The sequence below is a fragment of the Sciurus carolinensis genome, chromosome 10, assembly GCF_902686445.1.
Source record: "Sciurus carolinensis chromosome 10, mSciCar1.2, whole genome shotgun sequence".
Classification (NCBI taxonomy): domain Eukaryota; kingdom Metazoa; phylum Chordata; class Mammalia; order Rodentia; family Sciuridae; genus Sciurus; species Sciurus carolinensis.
Window position 1 is genome coordinate 51099686 of NC_062222.1, and position 23231 is coordinate 51122916.

General features: G+C 37.2%; 1 pseudogene; it reads left to right on the top strand.

The window, feature by feature from the left end:
- Nucleotides 1–960: 960 nt before the first annotated feature.
- On the top strand, nt 961–1757 carry LOC124994186 (high mobility group protein B3-like; annotated as a pseudogene).
- Nucleotides 1758–23231: the final 21474 nt, after the last annotated feature.

Below are 23231 nucleotides of genomic sequence, written 5' to 3' on the forward strand. Positions count from 1 at the left end.
GTGTCACACTGCTGTGAGGGATAATTGTAACATAATCCAATACTATGCTTCTTATTGGAGACTTTTGGGAAAGATCATTTTGAGAAATGAGTCAGTTTTTTAGTGGCTTTGTATGATTGTGGAATGAATTCTGATACAAGTTTTAACTCTAAAAGTAAGTAGCATTTTTTCCCTATCCAATGTTACCACCACTGTAGCACATACTAAGTGTCTCTCAATTTTTGGAAGTCGCCAAATTTAAGTAGATTCATACATACAACACTCTTATATATAATTTTTGTCCAAGAATTATTAGAAAAAAATCCCATCTCAGTTGTTTTAGGCAGCTTTTTCACTGCTGTGACTAAAGGATCTGACCAGAACAAATTTAAAGGAGGAAAAGTTTATTTGGGGGTTCACAGTTTCAGAGGTCTTTTTTTTTTTTTTAAATAGCTTAAGTATTTTATTTGCAACTAAGCTTGTTAACACTATATAATGAAAATGTACAAAGAATAATGTTGCAGTTTTTGGTTAGATTTAAGTCAAAGACATTCATTAATAAGGAATCTTCGAATGTGAATATTCCAGAAATTTCTTTAAGCCATCTGATCAGAACAATTGTCTCTGACTATTACCTTACTTTGGAAGGTATTGGTGTACATTTGAATTAAACTCAAATTTTCAAAATAAGCCATAATTTAAAAAAATATTCTATATTCAAACTAAAACAATTTTAATAGAACTTTCCTTTCCAGAAACAATAATAAAGGAAACAAGGCATTTTGTAAAATGTGGTCCTTAACAAGTCACAGTAAAAAATAAATGTATACTTAACTCCACCTCCTCAAAACAGAGGCTGCTTTCTGCTCTGCAGCCTTGGTCAGAGGTCTTAATCCATAGCCAGCAGGCTCTGATCCTCCGGCTCGAGATGAGGCAGGACATCATGGTGGAAGAGGGTGGCAGAGGGAAACAGCTCACATGATGACTGAGAATCAGAGAAGAAAGAGTTTCCACTCCCAAGGTAAAGAATTTAGAGGGCAGCTCTCATGGAGGCAGCTAGCGCGAGGCTGAGGAGCCCTGAGCCACACATCGTGCCCTGCGCTGCCCAGACTAGTGTACAATGCAGTCAGGGTGGCTAAAGGTGACCCCAAGAAACCAAAGGGCAAGATGTCTGCTTCTGACTTCTTCGTGCAGACTTGCAGAGAAGAACATAAGAAGAAAAATCCATAAGTCCCTGTCAGTTTTGCAAAATTTCCCAAGAAGTGCTCTGAGAGGTGGAAGACAACGTCTGGGAAAGAGAAATCTAAATCTGATGAAATGGCAGAGGCGGATGAAGTGCGCTATGATTGGGAAATGAAGGATTATGGACCAGCTAAAGGAGGCAAGAAGAAAAAGGACCCTAATGCTCCCAAGAGACCACCGTCTGGATTCTTCCTGTTCTGTTCAGAATACCGCCCCAAGATCAAGTCCACAAATCCTGGGATCTCCATTGGAGATGGGGCAAAAAGCTGGGCGAGATGTGGAATAACTTAAGTGACAGAGAAAAGCAGCCATACATCACTAAGGCTGCAAACCTGAAGGAGAAATAAGACAAGGATGTTCTGACTATTAGTCTAAAGGAAAGTTTGATGGTGCAAAGGGTCCTGCTAAAGGTGGAGGAGGAAGATGAAGAAGAGGAGGAGGGAGAAGAGGAGGAAGGAGAAGAGGAGGAGGAGGAACAAAAAACTGTTTATCCATCTCCTTGTGAAGACTTTAGAGCAGGGGAGTGCCGTGATTGACACATCTCATTTGAGATGTGTCTCTTTCTCTCATTAGGTTCAGTTACAGAATCTGATCATGATCGTATTGTAGTCTCTCCAAGTGCTCTAGAAATTGTCAGTGGTTTACATGAAGTGGCCCTGGGCGTCCAGAGCACCCTGGGTGTATCAAAGTTGTACACATTTCCAAACATTTTTAAAATGAAAAGGCACTCTTGTGTTCTCCTCACTCTGTGCACTTTGCTGTTCATGTGACAAGGCATTTGAAGATGTTTCTGGCACTTTTTAAATTTGTTAGGTGGTGTTAACAGTATGGTTATTGGCTAGAAATCCTCAGTTATCAACTGTACGTATCTATAGACTATAAAAATAACAAAACAACCGAGAAAAACTCTTGATGCTCCTTACTGGCATTGAGGTTGTGGGGAAGATGCCTATTGGAGGGCCCACAGCTCAGCTCAGGGTGTGCGCTATGAGGCTGGATCTGTTGACCTTGTGGTGGGCATCCGTTTAGCTTCAGGTTGTCTTGTTTTTGTACATAATGATATAGCATTCTGCTGCCTTTCTTAGTTGGGGAAAAACGGGGGTCAACTGGGATGAGAAGTGTTTGAATTTGTTTTTTTAGTTAAGTACAGTAGATTTTAAACTGTTTTCAAACGAACTGTAGAACTTTTCGTTGTCAGTAAAGCAAAGACGACTGCATCAATGAAAGTTCAAGAACTTTCTGTACTTAAATACAGCTTGCAACATTATGTTATTTTTTGTATGTTTAGAATGCTGAAATATTTTTGAAGTTAAATAAACTGTTTACATTTAAAAAACATTTATACCCCATAGCTACACCCTAATTCCCACTTCCTTTAGCCACCCCTACCACTTCAGTTATCACTCAGTTAATCCCTATCAGGGGATTAAATCACTGATTGGGTTAAGACTTATAACTCAATCATTTCTCCTCTGAACCTTCTTGCACTATCCCACACAAGAGCTTTTGGGGGACACCTCATATCCAGACCATAACATCAGTTTATAATTGAGAAAACTTTCCTCCTTGGGATAAATCTCTATTGATATGATCATTCCTGAGGGATTCATATATCTGACTGACTTCATGGTTACACATATAAACCAAAGCTCATATTAAAAATAAGAAATAGTCTATGCATATATTTTGATTTATTACTTACTTTCCACCCCTAAATACTCCAGACCTACAGATTTCCCTCTTAGTAACAACCATCATTCTCCTTTATAATTCTCAACATATTTTACTGTGGAAGAGTGATCTAAAGATTTTGGTCAATGCATTTGGTAGGTGAATTCTTGCTTAATGATTGACTGACCAAGAGATATTTGCATGATGAACTCAAGAGTATTTTGGGCAATTTATTGTACTAATTTTCAAGAAAGGAAATGATTTGTAAATGTAGGTGTAGGAATACCCCTCTTGAGAAAGTTTATTCAATGAGGTAATCTCTTAACATTCTAGGGCTAAATAAAGATTTTCCTTTGAGCAGAAAATAAGCCGAGGATGGTAAGCATGAGACCTAATTAATTTACTGTTTGAGTTGATAATTCAAAACCAGGTTTCTGTGGCTAGTTCCAGTTATAGGCAGCTGTGGCTTGGGATAACCCTTTTGTGGTTTTACTAGTGACTGTTCTTAAAATCCTAGTTTCTTCACATGAATCTACGTATGTACAGGTGAAGGCCACAGTTTAAAAAGTAAACCTCTCCACTCCCTACTCTATTTTAACCATGATCTAAGTATAAGTTTAGCCACAAGAAAATTGGCTGCACTCATAATGTCACAGTGCTCTGGACATTCGCCAACTATTTCAAAATGTGGAGGGCATTGGTTGGCATTAATGAAACAAATGGAGTTTAGCCTTGAAAACTGATTTTGTAAGGGCTTTTGTTTCTACTTTGGTTCTGGGAATCTAATTCAAAGACATTTTGCAATACTGTGATTACTGCCATATTGATTCCTGAAGAAAGGCAATCATTTTATTTATTTATTTATTTTCAGAGGAGAAATGTCGTGACATTAGGTTAAGGTCAATTTTGAAACCCCAATTACTTTTTGGGGCAGATACTCAGAATTGAACTCAAGGGAGTTTTACCACTGAGCTACTGAGCTACATCACCCCAGTTTTTCATTTTTTATTTTGAGACAGAGTCATAATAAGTTGCTTAAGGGCCTCTCTAAATTGTTAAGGCTAGCCTCAAATTTGTGATACTCCTATTTCAACCTCCAAGTCACTAGAATTACAAGTGAACACCACTGTGCCCAGTAATCTTAGTTACTTTTCATTTCAACTTGGATTTGGCCATCTGTATCATGAACAACTTTAGCCAAGAAGAACCTCTACAAAGGCAGGTATTTTATTGAAATGCTTGGTTTTCTTTAGAAAAGAGGAAAGCAGTGCATTCTCTGTTTCATAAAAATTTGAAAACATGATCATAGTTTATGATAAAAGAGACATATGTTTCCATAAGTCAAAAATAGGTTTTAGACGCTTACTTAAGGGATTAGTCTGTGATTAGATAGATTTCTCCTCTTCCACAAATTATCACAGAGTAAGTTTTCTTATTAATATATGTACTGAAGACCACTGCTTAGAAAGATCTTTTTTTTTTTTTTTTTTGGTACTGGTTATTGAACCTAGGGGTGCTTAACTAGTGAACCACATTCACAGACCTTTTTTTATACTTTGTTAGAGTCAGGGTCTTGCTAAGTTGCTCATGACCTCACTAAGTTGCTGAGGCTGGCTTTGAACCTGCGATCCTCCTGACTCAGCCTCCTGAGCCGCTGACATTATAGGTGCGTGCCACCACTTCCAGCTAGAAAGATATTAATGTAATTTTCCTTGTAGAACTAGTTAACAGTTCTTTGCAAAATCAAGAAAAACCTTAGAAATCAATCATATAGACTAATACAGTTTTGGTGTTCAGTGGATTTTTAATTTTGTTTCTCACTTTCTTTTTGAGAGGATATTTTGGTCCATAAAAGGTATGACCTGTCAGCATTTCCAGAGTTTTATTGTTGTTAAAAAGTATGGTATGAAGTCCAGGAACGTGGAAAAATACTGACTTTGAAATTTTAGATTGTTTTAAATTTTGGAAAACCTTGCAAGTTTTCCATGATGCTAATTTGTTGTTGTTGTTGAACAACAGTCATTGAGCAGAGAAGATAATCCCTGTTAGGTAACTTTATAAATCACATTAAGTGCCGGGAGTAGTGGCACATCCCTGTAATCCCAGCTACTTAGGGTTGAGGCCAACCTGGGCAATTTAGCAAAACCCTATCTCAAAATAAAAAATGGAAAGTGATGGGTGCAGAGGTGTATACACCGGCAATATCAGTGATTCTGAAGGCTGAGTCAGGAAGGTCACAAGTTCAAGAACAACAGTAAGGCTCTAGGCAACTTAGTGAGACCCTGTCTTAAAATAAAAACTTAAAAGGACCAGGGATGTAGCTTGGTGGTAGAAAACTTGTTTAAGCATGAGTGAGTCCCTGGGTTCAATCCACAATAATGCAAAAATTTTTTAAAAAATCAATTTTTACTTTATTAAAATTTTAACAATGTTTTGGGCTTATTGACATACTTTTTAAGGTAGACTACCCTATTATTAGATAGGTGCATTCTAAGAATTGGTCTCTCTTGAAATAATAATTCTAGCAATATAAGTCTTAAATATTTTACAAAAATTCCAACAAAAATGAATCAGGAAGAGTTCCAACCAGAAAGAGAGCATACTCAAAATAGCATAATTTGAGAAGGGTTTAATAAAGAGATATAGTATTAAAAAAAAGAGAGAGAGATAGTATATGTTTGAGAGAAGCCTAGGAGAATCACAAAGGGGAACATCAGATCCAGAAAAAAAGAGGAGTGGAGAGGAGGGCACCTGGAGAGGAGGGGAGCCATGATCTTAAGGTGAAGGACAAAGCCAGACAGAGGTGACTCCACAGGGCAGAAGCGAGGGGAAAACATTCCAGATGTACCCTTGACCCTCTGTGATGGTATGAGGGCTTCCCCTGGGCCACTCCACTGCCCCTTACGGTGGCTTACCCACGTGGTTACTGCGCACTTGCCGGGTGTTCAAACTCTTCTAATACCTGTTTCTTTTTAATTTTTAAGGTGTGACTACTAGAAAATCCCAATGTTTATCAAGTGATTAAAATAAAAAATCTTTATACATATATCGTATCACATCATTTCTCTAGTACAGGACTTTAGCCCACCAGAAATGAGAAGATGTTAGAATGTCGGTAACAGTTAATTACAGGTTAGCTTCCTGCTAAGGAAAGGAGGATGGAGGACCAGGAGCTGAACTGCAGGGGCCAGCAGAGAGACCTGGCTCAGTGTGTGAATAGAGAGCAATGAACTGGGAAAAATTTACTCTGAGGGTGAGAGTTGATTGATTGATTGATTGATTGGAAATTTCTATTGTTGACCTGTGGAATAATTTAATATGAAACTTGTTAGGGCATTCCCCCATCCCATGAAGACGAGTATTTTGTTTGGACAGCATAAAGGGTGAGTGAAATAATCAGCTGAAACCTTGCCAATTGGTAAATTGTATCTTTTGTGTTTCCTTTTGCCACAGTCTAAGTATAAATTGAAATTCATATTATGCAAATATCTTTAGGTCTCTAAGAGACAGCTACAGCAGTTCTGACAAGTAGAAGACATGTCAAATGGTTTTTCAAGATACGTTTCTTTGACTTGATTTTTTAAAACCCTTTTTTGTTGTTGTTGACACATTCTTTCTGTAATTTTAGGCATTAATTTGTTCATTCACTAAATATTAATTGAATACCTTATATGTTCCCTCATTGAGCTTACAGTCTAATATAAGATGAGGTGAAAGATATTTAATAAGTAAACCAGAAAGCTAATATTGATTTCATGGCACTTTATATATTTTGAAGGAATAAAAGAAAGCTAATGTATAACGATGACTTTTGTGTGATTGTAGGGTATTAGACTGGATTAGCGTATTCAAGAAATATGAAGAGGCCAGCAGGACTATGATGCAGGAGGGGAGGGTAAAGAGACTAGGCTCAAAAAATCAGCACTAGGGCTGGGAATGCGGCTCAGAGGTAGAGCACTTGCCAAGCACTGGTGAGACCCTGGTTTGATCCCAGCAATGCAACAAAAATCCCCCCAAACCCAAAACCAAACCAAAACAACAACTCAGCAGAAAGCTTTAGACCATTGGAAGATATTTGGAATTAATTAATTAATTAATTGATTTTTTTTTTTTTTTTTTTTTTTGGTGCTGGGGATTTAACCCAGGGGCAGTTTTACTACTGAACCACATCCCTAGCACCCCCCGCCCCCGCAACTCCAGTTTTTAGACAGGGTCTTGCTAAGTTGCTTAGGTTCTTGCTAAGTTGCTGAGGCTGGTCTTGAACTTACAATTCTTCTGCCTCAGCTTTCCAAGTTGCTGGGATGATAGATGCGAGTCATCATGTCAGCTGGAATTCATTCTAATTGCAATGAGAAGTCATTGAAGGGTTTAAGTGAGTAAGGGACTTTTTTGAAGTGATTAATTTTTTAAGTATTACTTTTGGTAGTTCCTCCTCAAAATCACACTTCATCAAATTCTGGTTTAAGTATTCTTTCCTGGTATCTCATGCTTTTTTTCTATAGGTTAGCATATAGAAATCAGATTCTTTGGATTTTGTCTTATTGAGAACAAGACTTATATTTGAAATTTGTCTCAGCGATTTTTTTTATTTTGAGTGCTATGATACATTATTGGTTACAGTTTCATAAAGTATATTAAAAATTCCCCCAATATTGACCTGACCTGATGGTATATACCTTTAATCCCAGCCATTTGGGAGACTAAGTCAGGAGGACCACAAGTTCAAGGTCATCCTCAGCAATTTAGCAAGGCCCACAGCAACTTAGTGATACCCTGTCTCGAAATATAAAATGAAAAAGCTATGGATGTAGCTCGGTGGTAAAGCACACCTGGATTCAGTCTCTAGGACAGAAATAAAACCAACAGAAACATTGTAAAGAGAACATTGAAAAAGCCCTAAATTTTATGATTGTATAGTCTGATTACAATGAAAAAGTTCAGTCCAATTAATAGTAGAAAAAAATCATTCTTTAAAAACTTGAGAGAACAAATGATATTTTATCTTGCATAAGCCACACGTATGCTATTGTAGTTTAGATCTGGAATGTACCATGAAGACTCATGTGTTGAAGGTTTGGTGGCCAGCCTATGATCTGTTGAAAGGTGATGGAAACCGTAGAAGGTAGAGCCTAATTGAAGGAAGTAAGTCACTGGGGGTGTTCTTTGAAGAGTATATCTAGTGCCTGGAAACTTTCTCTTTCCCTCTCTTTTTTTCTCTTCTTTCCAGACATCATGAAGTAAGATGACTCTGCATGCATTTTCTACCATGTTATTCTGCCTTGATATAGGCCCAAAACAATGGGGCCTATTGACCATGGACTAAAACCTCTGAAACCATGAGTCAAAATAAGTCTTTCCTCCTTTGAAGTTGCTTATCCCAGGTAATTTGTCATAGGGATGGATAACTAACATATGATTTTGAAACTAATGGCATTCAGAGGCCACTTTGACTTGCACCATTGGTGATTTTTCTCTCTTCAGCACAGTGTATCAATAACCTTGATGGTTGAGATGATATTTCAAATCAGAAATTCTTCAAAAAAATCATAAAAGGAACACCAATTCAAAAATTCTGAAAGCTTCTGGAAGCATCCAGACCATCACATATTCAATGAGAGCCATGTACCTATTCTTGGCATGAAAAAGCTGATTTTAAGTATTAGTGTTTACCAAAAAGGGACGTACAGTGAACAACTTCTCTAGGACCTTATACTTGTAAACTTCTCAAACATTCCTTTCCTCTTTTTCTAGGCACCACCTCTTGTTTACATTCTTTGTCTTCTGATTGCAGCTTATTTTTCTTTACTATCACTTGGTCTTTTCCTTTTTGTTACTGGGGATCGAACCCAGGGCCTTGTGTGTGTTTAGCATGTGCACTATCACTGAGCTACACCCTCAGCCATTTCATCAGTCTTTTGTTTTTTTTTGGGGGTGGGGGTGGTAGTAGGGATTGAACCTGGGACCACTCTGCCACTGAACCCCATTGCCATACCTTTTTTTTTTTTTTTTTTTGGTACTGGGGATTGTACCCAGGGCCTTGTGCATGTGAGGCAAGCACTCTACCAACTGAGTTATATCCCCAGCCCAGACCTTTTAATTTTTCTATTTTGAGGCAGGGTCCTGCTAAGTTGCTGAGACTGTTCTGGAACTTGCAATCCTCCTGCCTCATCCTCAGGAGTCCCTGTGATAGTTGTGCACCACCGCGCCTGTCTCCATCCCATAGTCTAAAGCATCATATTATGTTCCTATTTATGCCTTCCTGTAACCTTTAAGTGATCCCACATAGATAGAAAAATCCTATCTTTTACTTATCTCTCCTTTCCTTCCTTCCTTTCTTTCTTCCTTCCTCATGCTGGGAATGGAACCCAGGGCCTTGTGCATGCTGGGTGAGTGCTCTACCAATGAGCTACTCCCCCAGTCCTAGATGTCTCTATTTAGAAAGCCAACACTGCCATTAACAATAGGCTTTCTTGAGGCAAAACTAAGAAAAATTGTCTTTCACTGTTCTCTAATCTTTCCTTTCAGTTCTTGTTGACTTCTTTCTAGCACCTGGGCTCTATCAAGCTTATAAAGGTCTTAGACCCTCTCTTCCTTTTTCAACATTAAAGCTCAGATTCTGCTAGACCCTTTAATACATGTTAAAGTTCACACAATTGATGTGTAGTTTCATGTGCACAGGAATTGTCTTCCTTTTTAACAATGAATGATTGGTTAATGCAAAGCACTGAGGATTTAATCATGAAATGTTCAGAAGAGAAAATGAGCTAACCCAATCTGTCTTTCTGCTTCCAGAATTTTGACTGGAGATTGCTGCAAGAACTTCCCAGTAAGGTGTAACAGCAGGTTGAGCAGGCTGGTAAGGAGAGACAGACACCACAGGAGAAAGACCATGGGGGTAATAATAGAGGAAGCCATATGTCCCCAGGTACTTTTGTTATCTAATGCTGCATAACAAATTAACCCAAAATACATCACTTTAGAACAACCATTTTTTTTGGCTCCTGATTCTGTGGGTCAGAAGTTCAGAAAGATCTTAGTTGTGCAATTCCTCTGCTTCCTCTGGGTTTGGCTGGTGTCATATACTTAGTTGCACTCACACAGTGGTTGAGCTGGATTTGGAAGTTGCAAGAAAATTTAACAAGAAAGTTACAAGAAAGCTTTACTCTCATGTGTGGTCCTTCTGTTCTCCAGGAAGAGTGCCCACAAGGTTCCATGAGGTTTCCTCCCTGCGTGGTAGTCTCAGGGTCATTGTACTCTTACAGGTAGCTCACTTCCCAGAGAGCGTTCCAAGCAATAGCAGAATCTACAGAACTCTGAGGGGTCAACCTTGAAAGTTACATAGTCACTTTTGGCAGGATCTATTTGTCAAAGTCTGTAATCCCAACGTCTAAGAAGGCTGAGTCAGAAGGATCACAAGTTCATAGCAAGCCATAGCAACTCAGCGAGGCCTTAAGTAACTTATCAAGACCCTGTCTCAAAATAAAAAACAAAAGGAATGTGGTTCAATAGTAGAGTACCCCTGGGTTCAATCCTCAGTACAAAAAAAAAAAAAAAAAAAAAGTCTGTGACAGGGCCAGGTGGTGGGGTGGGAGTCTATATTCAAGGAGAGTGAAAGTAGACTTCACCAGTTGGCGAAGTGTGGCAAGATTTTGATGATACTTTTAAGTCACTATATTAGGGTTACCTTGCAATCATGTAGCTTTCTAGTTCAGCATCTTTGTGTTAAGCAAACAGAAGGTCCCAACAGAAAGTAGACTTTGGGGGAGAGGGTAGGAGTGAGATGTTTTTCACTGTCCCTTTAATCATGACCAGCTGACAATCACTGTGCTCATCAGCAATGGTTTACTTAAATCATGTCACATACACAATATCCCTCTACTCCAGAGATGTGTTAAATAAAAATTACAAGAGGACATTGTTTAATTTTAATTTTTATTTATTTATTTTCTTGTGGTACTGGGGATTGAACCCAGGGGCACACTACTACTGAGCTATACTTCCAGCCCTTTATTATTATTATCGTTATTTATTTTAAGACAGGGTCATGCTAAATTGCTCAGGCTGACCTCGAATTTGTGATCCTCCTACCTCAACTTTTCAAGTTGCTGGGGTGACAGGCGTGCACCACTGCTCCCGGCTGGAGGACATTATTTTAGATTAGACTCCTGAACAGACCAGACTGAAAAATCAAAATGGAATCACTCATGCTAAATTTCCATGTTGCCAAGTTGAAACTAAGCTGTTTATCTGACTAATCAGGATTAAAGAGATGACAGCCAAATTTCCCAAACGAGTCAGTTTTGATTGGAATGATAATGAAGTTTCCTTTTCTCTAATCCTCACGTTAAAAAAAGTAACCTGAAATAACCCGATGTTAATTAATCCCTTATTTTCCTATTGTTCTGTCTTCCTATCCTTCCCTTATGAGGAAAGTAACTTTGAATGACCAGTCTGCTTTTTTGTTCTTTTGCTTCTGCTTTCTTCAGTCTGTCTCTGTCTCTAATACTAAGCTCCTTTGCTCAGCCCACTAAAATACTTGTTCTATTTTCTGGAATGAAGTGTTGTCTGATTCTAAAATTGTGAACAGAGCCAATTAAGATCTTTAGCTAAATTGTTATAATTTTATTCTTTGACAGATATAAATAGAGACTTTAACATTCCTTAAAGCCCTGGTAGCAATTTTTCTATGGGATACCCTTTAAATGCATTAGAAACCCCTTATTAAGTTAGTAGAACAATAAATGTATAAAAATAAAAATAAACAGCAGAATTTTTTTGTTTGGTACTGGGGATTGAACCCAGGAGTACTTAACCACTAAGCCACATCCCAAGCCAATCACTTGTTCATTTTTCATTTTGAGACAGGGTCTCACTAATTTGTTTGGGGCCTCATTAAGTTGCTGAGGCTGGCATCAAACTTTTGATCCTCCTGCATCAGCCTCCTGAGTTGCTCAGATTACAAGTGTATGCCACCTTGGCTGCCTTATAAAATAGCTCTTAATGAAAGATTTCCTTAAAATTTGTACATGGACTGGAGTTGTACAGCTCAGTGGTAAAGCACTTGCTTGGCCTTATGAGGCCCTGGGTTTGATCCTCAGTAACACACACACACACACACACACACACACACACACACCACACAAATATACAAAAATAGTGACTTTTCTAGATATTAGTAACAAACTTGCGGATAAAAAATTAGGAAAACAATCCCATTCATGATTGTCTTAAAAATACTTAGGAATAAACCTAATTAAGACTGCTGTAAAACACTGAAGAAAGAATTGAAGAAGACTCTAGAAGATGGAAAACCTCCCATGTTCATGGATAAGGAGAAGTAACACTGCTAAAATGACCATCTTACCAAAAGTGGTGTACAGAATGCAATCGCTGTCAAAGTGCCAATGGCCTTCTTTACAGAACTAGTCAAAACAATCCTAAAACTCATATGGAAGCACGAAAGACCTCGAAGAGCCAGAGCAATTCTGGGCAAAAAGAGCAATGCAGGAGACACCACAATGCCTGATTTCAAAATGTAGTACAGAGCCACAGGAACAAAAACTGTGTGGTATTGGCATAAAGACCGACATGTAGACCAATGGAATAGACTAGAAGACCCAGAAATAAGCTCACACATCTATAGCAACGGATTTTCAACAAAGGCTCCAAAAATATATATGTTGGAGAAAAGACAGCCTTTTCAACAAATGGTGCTTGGAAAACAAAATATTTACATGTAGAAAATTGAAGCTAGATTCTTTTTTTTTTTTTTTTTTTTTGCGGTGCTGGGAAGCTAGATTCTTATATCTCACTTGTACAAAAGTCAACTCTAGAGATTAGTGCTTTATCTGAGGTGCATGTGGTAAAGATTTTCTTCCAGTCTGTAGGCTCTCTTCACAATATTCCTTGTTTCTCTTGCTTTTTAGTTTGAGTTCATCCCATTTATTGATTCTTGATTTAACTTCTTGTGTTTTAGGGGTCTTTAGGTTAAGGAAGTCAGATCCTAAGCCGACATGGTGAATATTTGGGTCAACTTTTTTCTTCTAATATTTGCAGGGTCTCTGTAAACTCCACTGTAAGTTGAGTTTCGTGCAGGGTGAGAGATAAAGGTTTAATTTCATTTTGTTATATGTGGCTTTCCATTTTCCCCAGCACCATTTGTTGAATAGGCTATCTTTTCTCCAGTGAATGTTTTTGACACTTTTGTCTAGTATGAGACAACTGTATTTATGTGGGTTTGTCTCTGTGTCTTCTGTGCCATTGGTCTACATGTCTGTTTTGTTGCCAGTACCATGCTAAAGAACTCAAAAAACTTAACACCAAAAAACCAAATAGCCCAATCAATAAATGGGCCAAGGCACTGAACAGACACTTCACAGAAGATATACAATCAATCAATGAATATATGAAAAAAATGTTAAACATCTCTAGCAATTCGGGAAATGCAAATCAGAACTACTCTAAGATTTCATCTCACTCCAATCAAAATGGCAATTATCAAGAATACAAGCAACAATAAATGTTGAGGAAGACGTGGGGAAAAGGTACACTCAAACAGTACTGGTGGGAATGCAAAATGGTGCAACCATTATGGAAAGCAGTGTGGAGATTCCTCGGAAAACTTGGAATGGGAACTGGGGGGCTATAGCTCAGTTGGTAAAGTGCTTGCCTCATATGCGCAAGGTCCTGAGTTCAATCCCCAGCATGACAACAAACAAAACAAACAAAAAAGAAAACTTGGAATGGAACCATCATTTGACCCAGTTATCCCACTCCTGGGTTCATACTCAAAGGACTAAAATCAACATACTACAATGATGCAGTCCCATCAATATTTATAGCAACTCAATTCATCATAGCTAAAATATGGAATCAACCTAGATGCCCTTAAACATGATGAAGCCACATCAATGTTTATAGCAGCTCAATTCACCACAGCTAAATTATGGAACCAACCTAGATGCCCTTCAAGAGATGAATGGATAAAGAAAATGTGATATATAATCAGCTTTAAATATTACTCAGTTTTAAAGAAGAATGAAATTATGGCATTTGTTGGTAAATGGATGAAGTTAGAGAATATCATGCTAAGAAAAATAAGCCAAATCCCCAAAACCAAAGGCTGAATGTTTTCTCTGATATGTGGATGCTAATTCACAATAAGGGGGGGCGCAGATAGGTAAGAATAGTTACTTTTTATTATGTAGAGGGGAGTGAAAGGAGGGGAAGGGGCATGGGGGTAGGAATGATAGTAGAGTGAAACAGACATTATTACCTCATGTACATATGTGACTGCATGACTGATGTGATCCTACACTTTGTGTAATCTGAAAAATGGGAAATTTATACTCCATTTGTGTATGGTCTATCAAAATGTAAAATGCATCCTACTGTTATGTACAACAAATTAGAACAAATTAAAAAAATTTTTAAAAAGTCAACTTCTAAATGGATCAAAGACCTTAATATAAGACCTGAAACTTTGAAAATATGAGAGGACAACATAGAGGAAACACTTCAAGACATTGCATGGTCAATGATTTCCTGAATAGGACTCTAGTAGCTCAGGAAATAAAAGTAAGAATTGGACTCCAATAGCTCAGGAAATAAAAGCAAGAATTGACAAAGGGGATTACATAAAGTTAAAAAGCTTCTACATAAATGAAGCAGTCAGCAGAATAAAGAGACAATCTACAGAAGGGGAGAAAATTTTTGCCAAATATTCATCTGACAAAGGATTAATATACCAAATACATAAAGAACTCAAGAAAAAGTTTTCAAAAAAAGAACAAGCAATCCAATCAAAAAACAGACAAAGGATCTGAATAGACATTTTCCTGAAGTATAAATAATCAATAAATATAGGCAAAAGTGCTCAACAGTTTTAGCCATGAGGGAAATACAAGTGAAAACTACATTGAGATTCCATTTCACCCCGGTTGGAATAGTTACTATCAAAACAAAAAACAAACAAATGAACAAGAAAAAAATAACAAATGTTGGTGAATACATAGAGAAAAAGGAACATCTACACGTTGTTGGTGGGAATGTGAGTTAGTATAGACACTACAGGAAGCAGTATGGAATTTCCTCAAAAAACTAAAAATAGAACTACCACATGATTCAGCTGTATCTGTCCTGGGTTTATATCTGAAAGAAATGAAATCAGTACAAAGGAGACAACTGCATACCCATGTTTATTGTAGCACTATTCACAATAGCCTAGTTATGGAATCATCCTAGGTGCCCATCAACAGATAAATTGATTAAGAAAATATCATATGTGTAATTATATTATATATAATTATATTATATATAATGGAACATCTTTTTGCCATAAAGAAGGAAATTATAAAGTGGACAGAATTGGAGGTCATCAAGTTAAGCAAAATAAGCTAGACCTGAAAGACCTGTATCAAGTATCACATGTGGAAACAAATATATATATATTCCCTGAAAGTATCTATTAGGGAAGGAGGATGGAATCAAAGGAAAGGGCAAGAAAGGATAGTAGGGAGAATGGATATGATTAAAACAATATACACACATGCAGAAATGTCACAATGAAATTCATGAAGTTTTACAAGTAATATGAACAAATAATTTAATTTATTTTTATTGTATACAAATGGGATACATGATATTTCTGTTTGTACATGGAGTAGAGGCATACCATTTGTGTAATCATACATTTACATAGGGTAATGGTGTTTGATTCATTCTGTTATTTTTTCCTTACCCCCACCCCTCCCACCCCTCTTTCCCTCTATACAGTCCCTCCTTTCTCCATTCTTGCCCCCCTTCCACCCCCCATTATGTGTCATCATCCGCTTATCAGCAAGATCATTTGTCCTTTGGTCTTTTGAAATTGGCTTATCTCACTTAGCATGATATTCTCCAATTTCATCCATTTGCCTGCAAATGCCATAATTTTATTATTCTTTACAGCTGAGTAATATTCCATTATATATATATATATACATATATATATATATATATATATATATATATATATATATATACATCACAGTTTCTTTATCCATTCATCAATTGAAGGACATCTAGGTTGGTTCTACAGTCTGGTTATTGTGAATTGAGCAGCTATGAACATTGATGTGGCTGTATCTCTGTAGTATGCAAATTTGAAGTCCTTTGGGTATAGGCCAAGGATTGGGATAGCTGGGTCAAATGGTGGTTCCATTCCAAGTTTTCTAAGGAATCTCCACACTGCTTTCCAGAGTGGCTGCACTAATTTGCAATCCCACCAGCAATGTATGAGTGTACCTTTTCCCGCACTTCCTCGCCAACACCTATTGTTGCTTGTATTCTTGAAAATAACCTAATATTTTTAATAAGAAATAAAAATTTGTACAGAGAATGAAAGTAAAAGACAACTGGCCTGCTTCTCCATTAATAGTATTAAGTACAATAGATGTTAGTGTGTGTTCAAGAGGGGATATTACAAAAATTGTTTTGTGCCCCATTAAAGTGAATATGCATTTAAATCATTTGAGTAAGTGTGTTTCTACTCTATCTGAAATGCAAAGGACTTTCCAGAATAAATGCTGTTTTCATATTTACAGGGCTGGTAGAACATTCGGAATGCCTAAGGCATATGTCTTAGGTGCCTGGTAGAGTAAAGTAGGTCAAAGGGAGGTGAAAAGAGAGGAGAGGGGCATATGCAGTGGCAGAAGGGAACCACGTGGGGTGAAACAGATGCCCCTGTTAATTTGTGGTAAAGAACCCAGGGCACTTCTAGATAAATGTCACACAAGGAGTATACGCCTTCTCCCTTGGCTCTCCGACATATTTTCAAGAGGAGTTCAGAAACTTTACCCTGAGTCACACAATCACTTGGCTACAGCCATTTGACTTCATGCCTCTGCAACACCAGAAATGTAAGTCATGTCTTGGACCTTCCAAATGTCCTCTCTGTTTCCATTGCCATTTATGAGATTTACTTTCCATGTGTTTCCCTTCAAAGCAGGCTTTGATATTCATTTTAAGACTATTTCACTTGTTTCAAAACAGGTTTTCATGAAGTTTAATGAGCAGATTTTGATTCAGTGGGTCTGATTCATTAGACTTATAAAACTTAAATTATAGGAGGCCATTATTTTAGACTAATCTCCTACACTAGGCCCCAATAGACCAACTAAAACTCCAAAAGGAGTCACTCATACAGTTCCATGTCACCAAGCTGAAATAAGGAGATATAAGAGCTTAATTTCTCAAACAGGCCAGTTTCAAATGGCATGATAATGAATTTCCTCCATTTTGATTCTTACAAAAAAAAAAAAAGTAATTTTAAGTAATCTGTTGTTGACCAGTTATTTTTCTATTGTTCCATCTTTCTGTGTCTGCCTTATAAGGAAAATAACTTTGAAATACGCAATTCACTTTTTGTTCTTTTTTTTCTGCTTTATTTAGCCCTTTTCTGTCTGTGAAACCATTCTTAGCCGATTTTATGGACTCTAATGTCTGATTGCATATAACAAATAAGACCCATTAAGATGTTTATATTTGTTATCACTATTTTTGTTTGTTTGACATACCTGAGATTTTTCAGGTCTCATAGACTTCCAGATTATGGAATGATGCTTGTCTGTGGATCATACTTTGGGTAATAAGGAATGAGATTACTGAAAGTCGAAATTTGTCCCTATAATACCTGTAGAAATTCCCAAGAAATTAGTATTAGAGTTAAATTCCAAACAAATTCTATTTTCCCAGGTTAGCCAAATATTGATTCAATAAATGTTTTTCCGGACATTGTTCTAGGAAGAGCAAAGATGAAATTTTTACTGTCATTTGTGTGATCATAATAAAGCAAAGTGCCAAATCTTTCCTTACTTAGAATTCACTTTTGTTGTGCTCAGAGTTGGTTTCTAATGTACTTTGGATATAGATTATATATGCTGAAAGACATTTTTCAGGAATTGACTCTTATTCTATCATCATATTATTCAATTTCTTGGAATTTAGAAATACTTTTGGAGATTATTTTAGTGGTATGTTTCTCAAAAATAAAATATTTCTCTAATTAAACAAATGGAAAATATGTTTTCTTTTAGATCTGGGTAGAACTCTTCTATATTATAGGATACTTGAATCTATTAAATGTGCACAGAATTCTTTGTGTGACCTTTGCGCTGCAATCACTGATCTGCTTCACAGTTGCCCCATGTGGTCTTTTATGACATAATCCAATGCTAATCTGCCAAATAACTAGCATTGCTGAGTGCCAACCAGAAAGAGTGGGCTGAATGGTTCTCTACTGCCATCCCTCTTTGCAAGGGCAACAACCCCAGCATCTATTAATCCAACGAGATGCTTACTTTGTAATTAACCTGGGAGCCACATCAAATGTCTAATTGCACCCCTGACAGCAAGAGGGGGAGTTCTGTGGTGCCTTGAACTTCTCTCAACACATCTCTAGGAAATGCAGCTTTGTTACTATCAGTTGGTGGCTATGAGAGTGGAAAAATAGCAGTCATGCGATTGCAACAGTGATTGCTGCAGTCTCTTCTTTCAGTTAATGAAGTGTTGAAAGTTCAAGACCCATGTTATTGGTAGAACTAATGAGAATTCAAAGTATATAGCTTGTTGGAATAAAGTTTTTAAGATTTAAAGCTTATTCACAATTGCACCTTGGTAAGACCCTATTTCGTATGCATTTACCAGGTCACTGTAATTTACGTGTGCATCTCTTTTTTTATCATGTGAACTGTAAGATACTTGAGAGCAAAGATGGTGCCACCTGTTTCCACACTGTGTCTGAGTACAGCCTTGTTCATTATAATTGGTCAGATTGCTTGGTGAGAGCAAAACCAGAATGTGAGTTCCCTACTAATCTTTCTTTGCACCAGATTCTTTCTGCTTATTCCAAAGGGGTTTACTTGGCCCACTCTTGCCTTCCCAATTATGGATGGATTAGAAAATTAGATCAATTCCTCTAAGGAGTTTTGATTAATTGCTATGACTCTACAACTGACTTCTCTGTAGAAACAGGGAAGTTTAGATTCTTCTGGGGTAGTCAAATTCTATGCTGAGAATATGGTAAGAGGCATTACAGAAATCAGTTCTTCTCAGGTTTGGTTTCTGAAGGACCAAAATTGAATCTTCAGCCTGCCTTCAACCCTGTGCCTCCTTCTCCTCCTCCTCTTTCTTCCAATACTGGGGGTTGAATCCAGGGGTGTTTTACCACTGAGCTATATCCCCAGCCCTTTTATATTTTTGTTTTAAGAAGGATTTTGCCAAATTACTGAGGCTGGTTTTGAACTTCTGATCCCCCTATCTCAACCTCTCATGTTGTTGGGATTATAGGCATGTGCCATGGTGCCCTGCTCAACCCTATATAGTCTATGGGGCTCACAAAGAAATGTGTCTGGATGTAAATTCTCATGGTTTTCCTCAAAAATCTCCTACACCCTACTATTACATTATTATCTAGTACCTTATATGGCAACAGAAGTAGGACACTGAAAGTTTTTTTGGGGGGAGGGGCGGGGTTTGCGTGTGAGGGGGTGGTGTGGGTACTACTTATTAAACCCAGGGCCTTACACATACTAGGCAAGTGCTCTACCCACTGAGATACACCCCCAGGTCTACTGAATGTGTCTTCAAGGAATATTACCCATTGAATATTTGGGCTATTATGGAAATAAGTCTAAATAGAGAAACAAATCCTATAATATTAAATGATATGCCTTAATTTGATCACCCAGAGATCCTACTGCTTGTGTAAAAGTGGTAGACTAAAGGGAACTAGGTATCATTACAAAGTAGGGATCTGATATTCCTGTAAAGATAATGATATCCCTATAAAGTAGATGATTCTTGTACCCACCTTTCAGATGGGGGAAATGGATGTATAGAGAAATATGAAAAAATTTCTCAAGGAAACTCAACTAGAAAGCACAAAAGAGATTCAAACACTAATTTACCTAACCCTAGAACCCCTGTTATAACTCCTGGTACACTGTGACCCTTCTGAACTGAACTTCCTCTAAACCACAAATAGAAGTGTCTCCAGTTCCACAACAGCACTGTCAAGCTGCAATCTGTAATAACTACCTTCATCAAGTGGACATAAAGATTTTCTAATCTTGTAGGTATTGTTGTCGTGTCCTGAAAAGAATTTTTTAAGAGTAGGGGGGAAAGAGTGAGCAAGAGGACAAGCTATATATAACAATAATGATCACATGGAAGAAAAGATCAAGGAGTAATACAAAGTTAATATAATTTGATAGTCTACAGCAGAGAATGAAGAGAAAATTCATATTTATTGACACTCCAAAAGATGTATTCAACTGAGTAGATTTTGCTGCACTCCAGGCCCTATCCTATTTAGAGAGCAAGTAACTAAAATCTACAACTGTAACAAAAGCAAGGGAATCCTCAGATAGGATAAACCTCACTCAAAGGATCAACCATCCTGTTCATAGTCCAACAGACCACCTTCTCCTTGCACTTACCTTTTACATAGTTGAATCATAATGTAGATGTTATCTTTAATACTCTGCACTTCACATAGCATTGTGTTAGCATTTTCCCTTCTTCCTGCATAGTCCTAAAGTTTGAAAATATTACACGTACTTAACATTGAAATGCACTATGTAAACATTTTCTCATTGTTAAGCATTTTCTTTCTCTTGCTCCCTTCCTTTGTTACCAGATGTATTCCAAAATGATCATCTTGTTATACATAGCTTGTCTTTTTCTTCCTCATTTTCCCCCCTTACTCCTTTCTCTTTTGTTCCTTAGAATACATTCTGAGAAATGGTCAAAGGATAAGAACATTTTTTGTAACTCTTGAAACTTCTTGCCAAATTGTTTACCAAAAACACTGTAGCAGTTTGCATCAGCATTGTAGGGGTGTACCATTTCTTTTCGCACTTGCCAGAATTATTGATTATAATTTTAAACTTAATGTGATGGTAGAATGCTTCCTCATTAACAAAAATTCTCTCCTTTTGGAGAAGGTTCCTTTTAAAGTTTTCATACTTCAGATTGCTGGAGAAGTAAATGTTTTGATAAAGCATGCACAGTGATCAGTACTTCTCTTTTTGGAGACAGACTACCCAAGTCAGTCTATTCTCCACCATATCTGCCATAAATGAGGCAAATCACTGATTCTATTTATCCTCTCCTTGCTTGTCCACTTAAGACATTATACTCCCACCTAAGTTGAGGAAAAGAAATCCCCCTGGGTTAACTAAAGTCTATAGCTTTTTATTTTTTTATTTATTTTTCACCACAAGCTTAATTTGCATTTAGAGATTCCCATTTTCTTTCTCTCGGTGTTACCCAATAGATACCACAATGTAACTGCTTCTTTCAAACTGGCAGTAGAGAACTCTTGTGGTTCTGATTGCAAGAACACTAACTTCCAAAGAACCAGGGTTCTTATTCGCAGAACTGATTAATAATTAGTACCGATTCTCTTTCACACACTCTCCCTTTGGTGGAGTTCTAGAGGGGGAGGAGGATGTCAAGCATGACTGAAACAGTACATTACATATTTTTGTTTTTTCAACCAGTATTCCAACTTGCGTATTGGCAAATTATGTGTGATTTTTGAGAAACATTTTACTTTTGAAAACTTCAGACCTACAGATGAATTATAAGACTAATTTACTGAATATCTGTAGATGCTTCATCTACATTCTAGAATTGTCAACAATTTGCCACATTTACTTTGTCTTTTCTTTTCTTTTTTTTTTTAATATGTTTTCCTCTGAGCTAGTCAAGAGTAAGTTGCAAGCATCTCAGCATGTACTGCATGATGTACTTCTAAGTACTGCAGCATGTATCTTCTAATAATAAGAACACACACACACACACACATACACATTACTACAATACCTATATTTTTACTCTCAGGAAATGTGTCGTTGGCATAATACTATTATCCAATGTATAATCCATACCCAAACCTCCCCAATGCTTTTATAATTTTTTTTTTTTTTTTTAACAATTCAGAATTTTTTCTTTCCTTCTTTTTTTCCTTGCTGGGGATTGAACCCAGGGCAACTCCACCACTAACACTTTTAATTTTTTATTTTGAGACAGAGTTTCACTAAGTAGTTTAAGCTGCCCTGAAACTTGCAATTTTCCTGTGTCAGCCTTCAAATTGTTGGGGTTATAGGCACGTGCCCCTGTGCTTGTTTAAGATCCAGAATTCCAACAAGCATTATGTGTTCTTGCTGGGTGCGGTGGTGCACGCTGGTAATCCCAGCAGCTCAGGAGGCTGGGCTGGGAAGATTGTGAGTTCAAAGCCAGCTTCAGCAATTTAGCAAGGCCCTAAGCAACTTAGTGAGTCCTTGTCTTTAAATAAAACATAAGAAAGGACTGGGGATGTAACTCAGTGGCTAAGCGTACTAGTGTTCAATCTCCAGTACAAAAAGAATTATGTTTTTTTTATTTTTAAGTCTCCTTTAATCCTGAATAGTTTACTGAACTTTTTATCTTTATGCCATTTTTAAAAGATTGTAGGCTGTCCTTTACTACTCTAGGTTTTTGGAGTATGGAAGATGCATTTTTTATGACCTATCAGCGTACTTATTATTTGTTGTTTTGTTTAGTTTTGTGGTGCTGGGGATCGAACCCTGGGTTTTGCGCATGCTAGGCAAGCACTCTGCCACTGAGCTGTACCCGTAGCCCTTCAATTTACTTTTGACATCTTTACTCTTTGTACAACATTCTTTCATGTCTCTCCCCTTGCCCCTGCATGTTCCTATATTTTCTCTAGAAAGCTCTTTATTCTCTTTCACTTTGGGAACAACTTTCTGTTTTATATTTACTTTTCCCCTTTCCTTTCCTTATTCATCTTTTCCCCTTCCCTGTAAGCTTTCATCTGTTTCCTTGAGATAATACTATTTTAAAAATGGTTGGCTCAGTGCCATTTGTCTTCTTTCTGACTCTAGCATTTCCCTTCAGGATGACATGCTCCCTGTGAAGACAGCTCTTTGTTTTACACTGTTCAAAGTGTAATTAAAATTCCCTTTTAAGAGTTATTCTTGTTTTCTCTCATCTTCCCAGTTCTTTCCTTTTGGTAAGTCTTAACTCATGTTCTCATTCTCCAAATTGCTCTAAATCAGAAGTTTATTTTTATTAAAAATAGGTTCACTTAGAGAATACTGTGTAATAGCAGATTGTATGATAGAAAAATGCATTTTGTCATATCCCTGGTTCAACAATAATAGGATTGTGTTTATTTTGGTTGATCTAAACTTGAGTTTTAAATAAAGAAAAAAGAGCTTAACATACTTAGGTAAATATACATGTTAGAAAATGGTTATTATAAAATGACCTCTGAACTATTTCAGGACAATGGT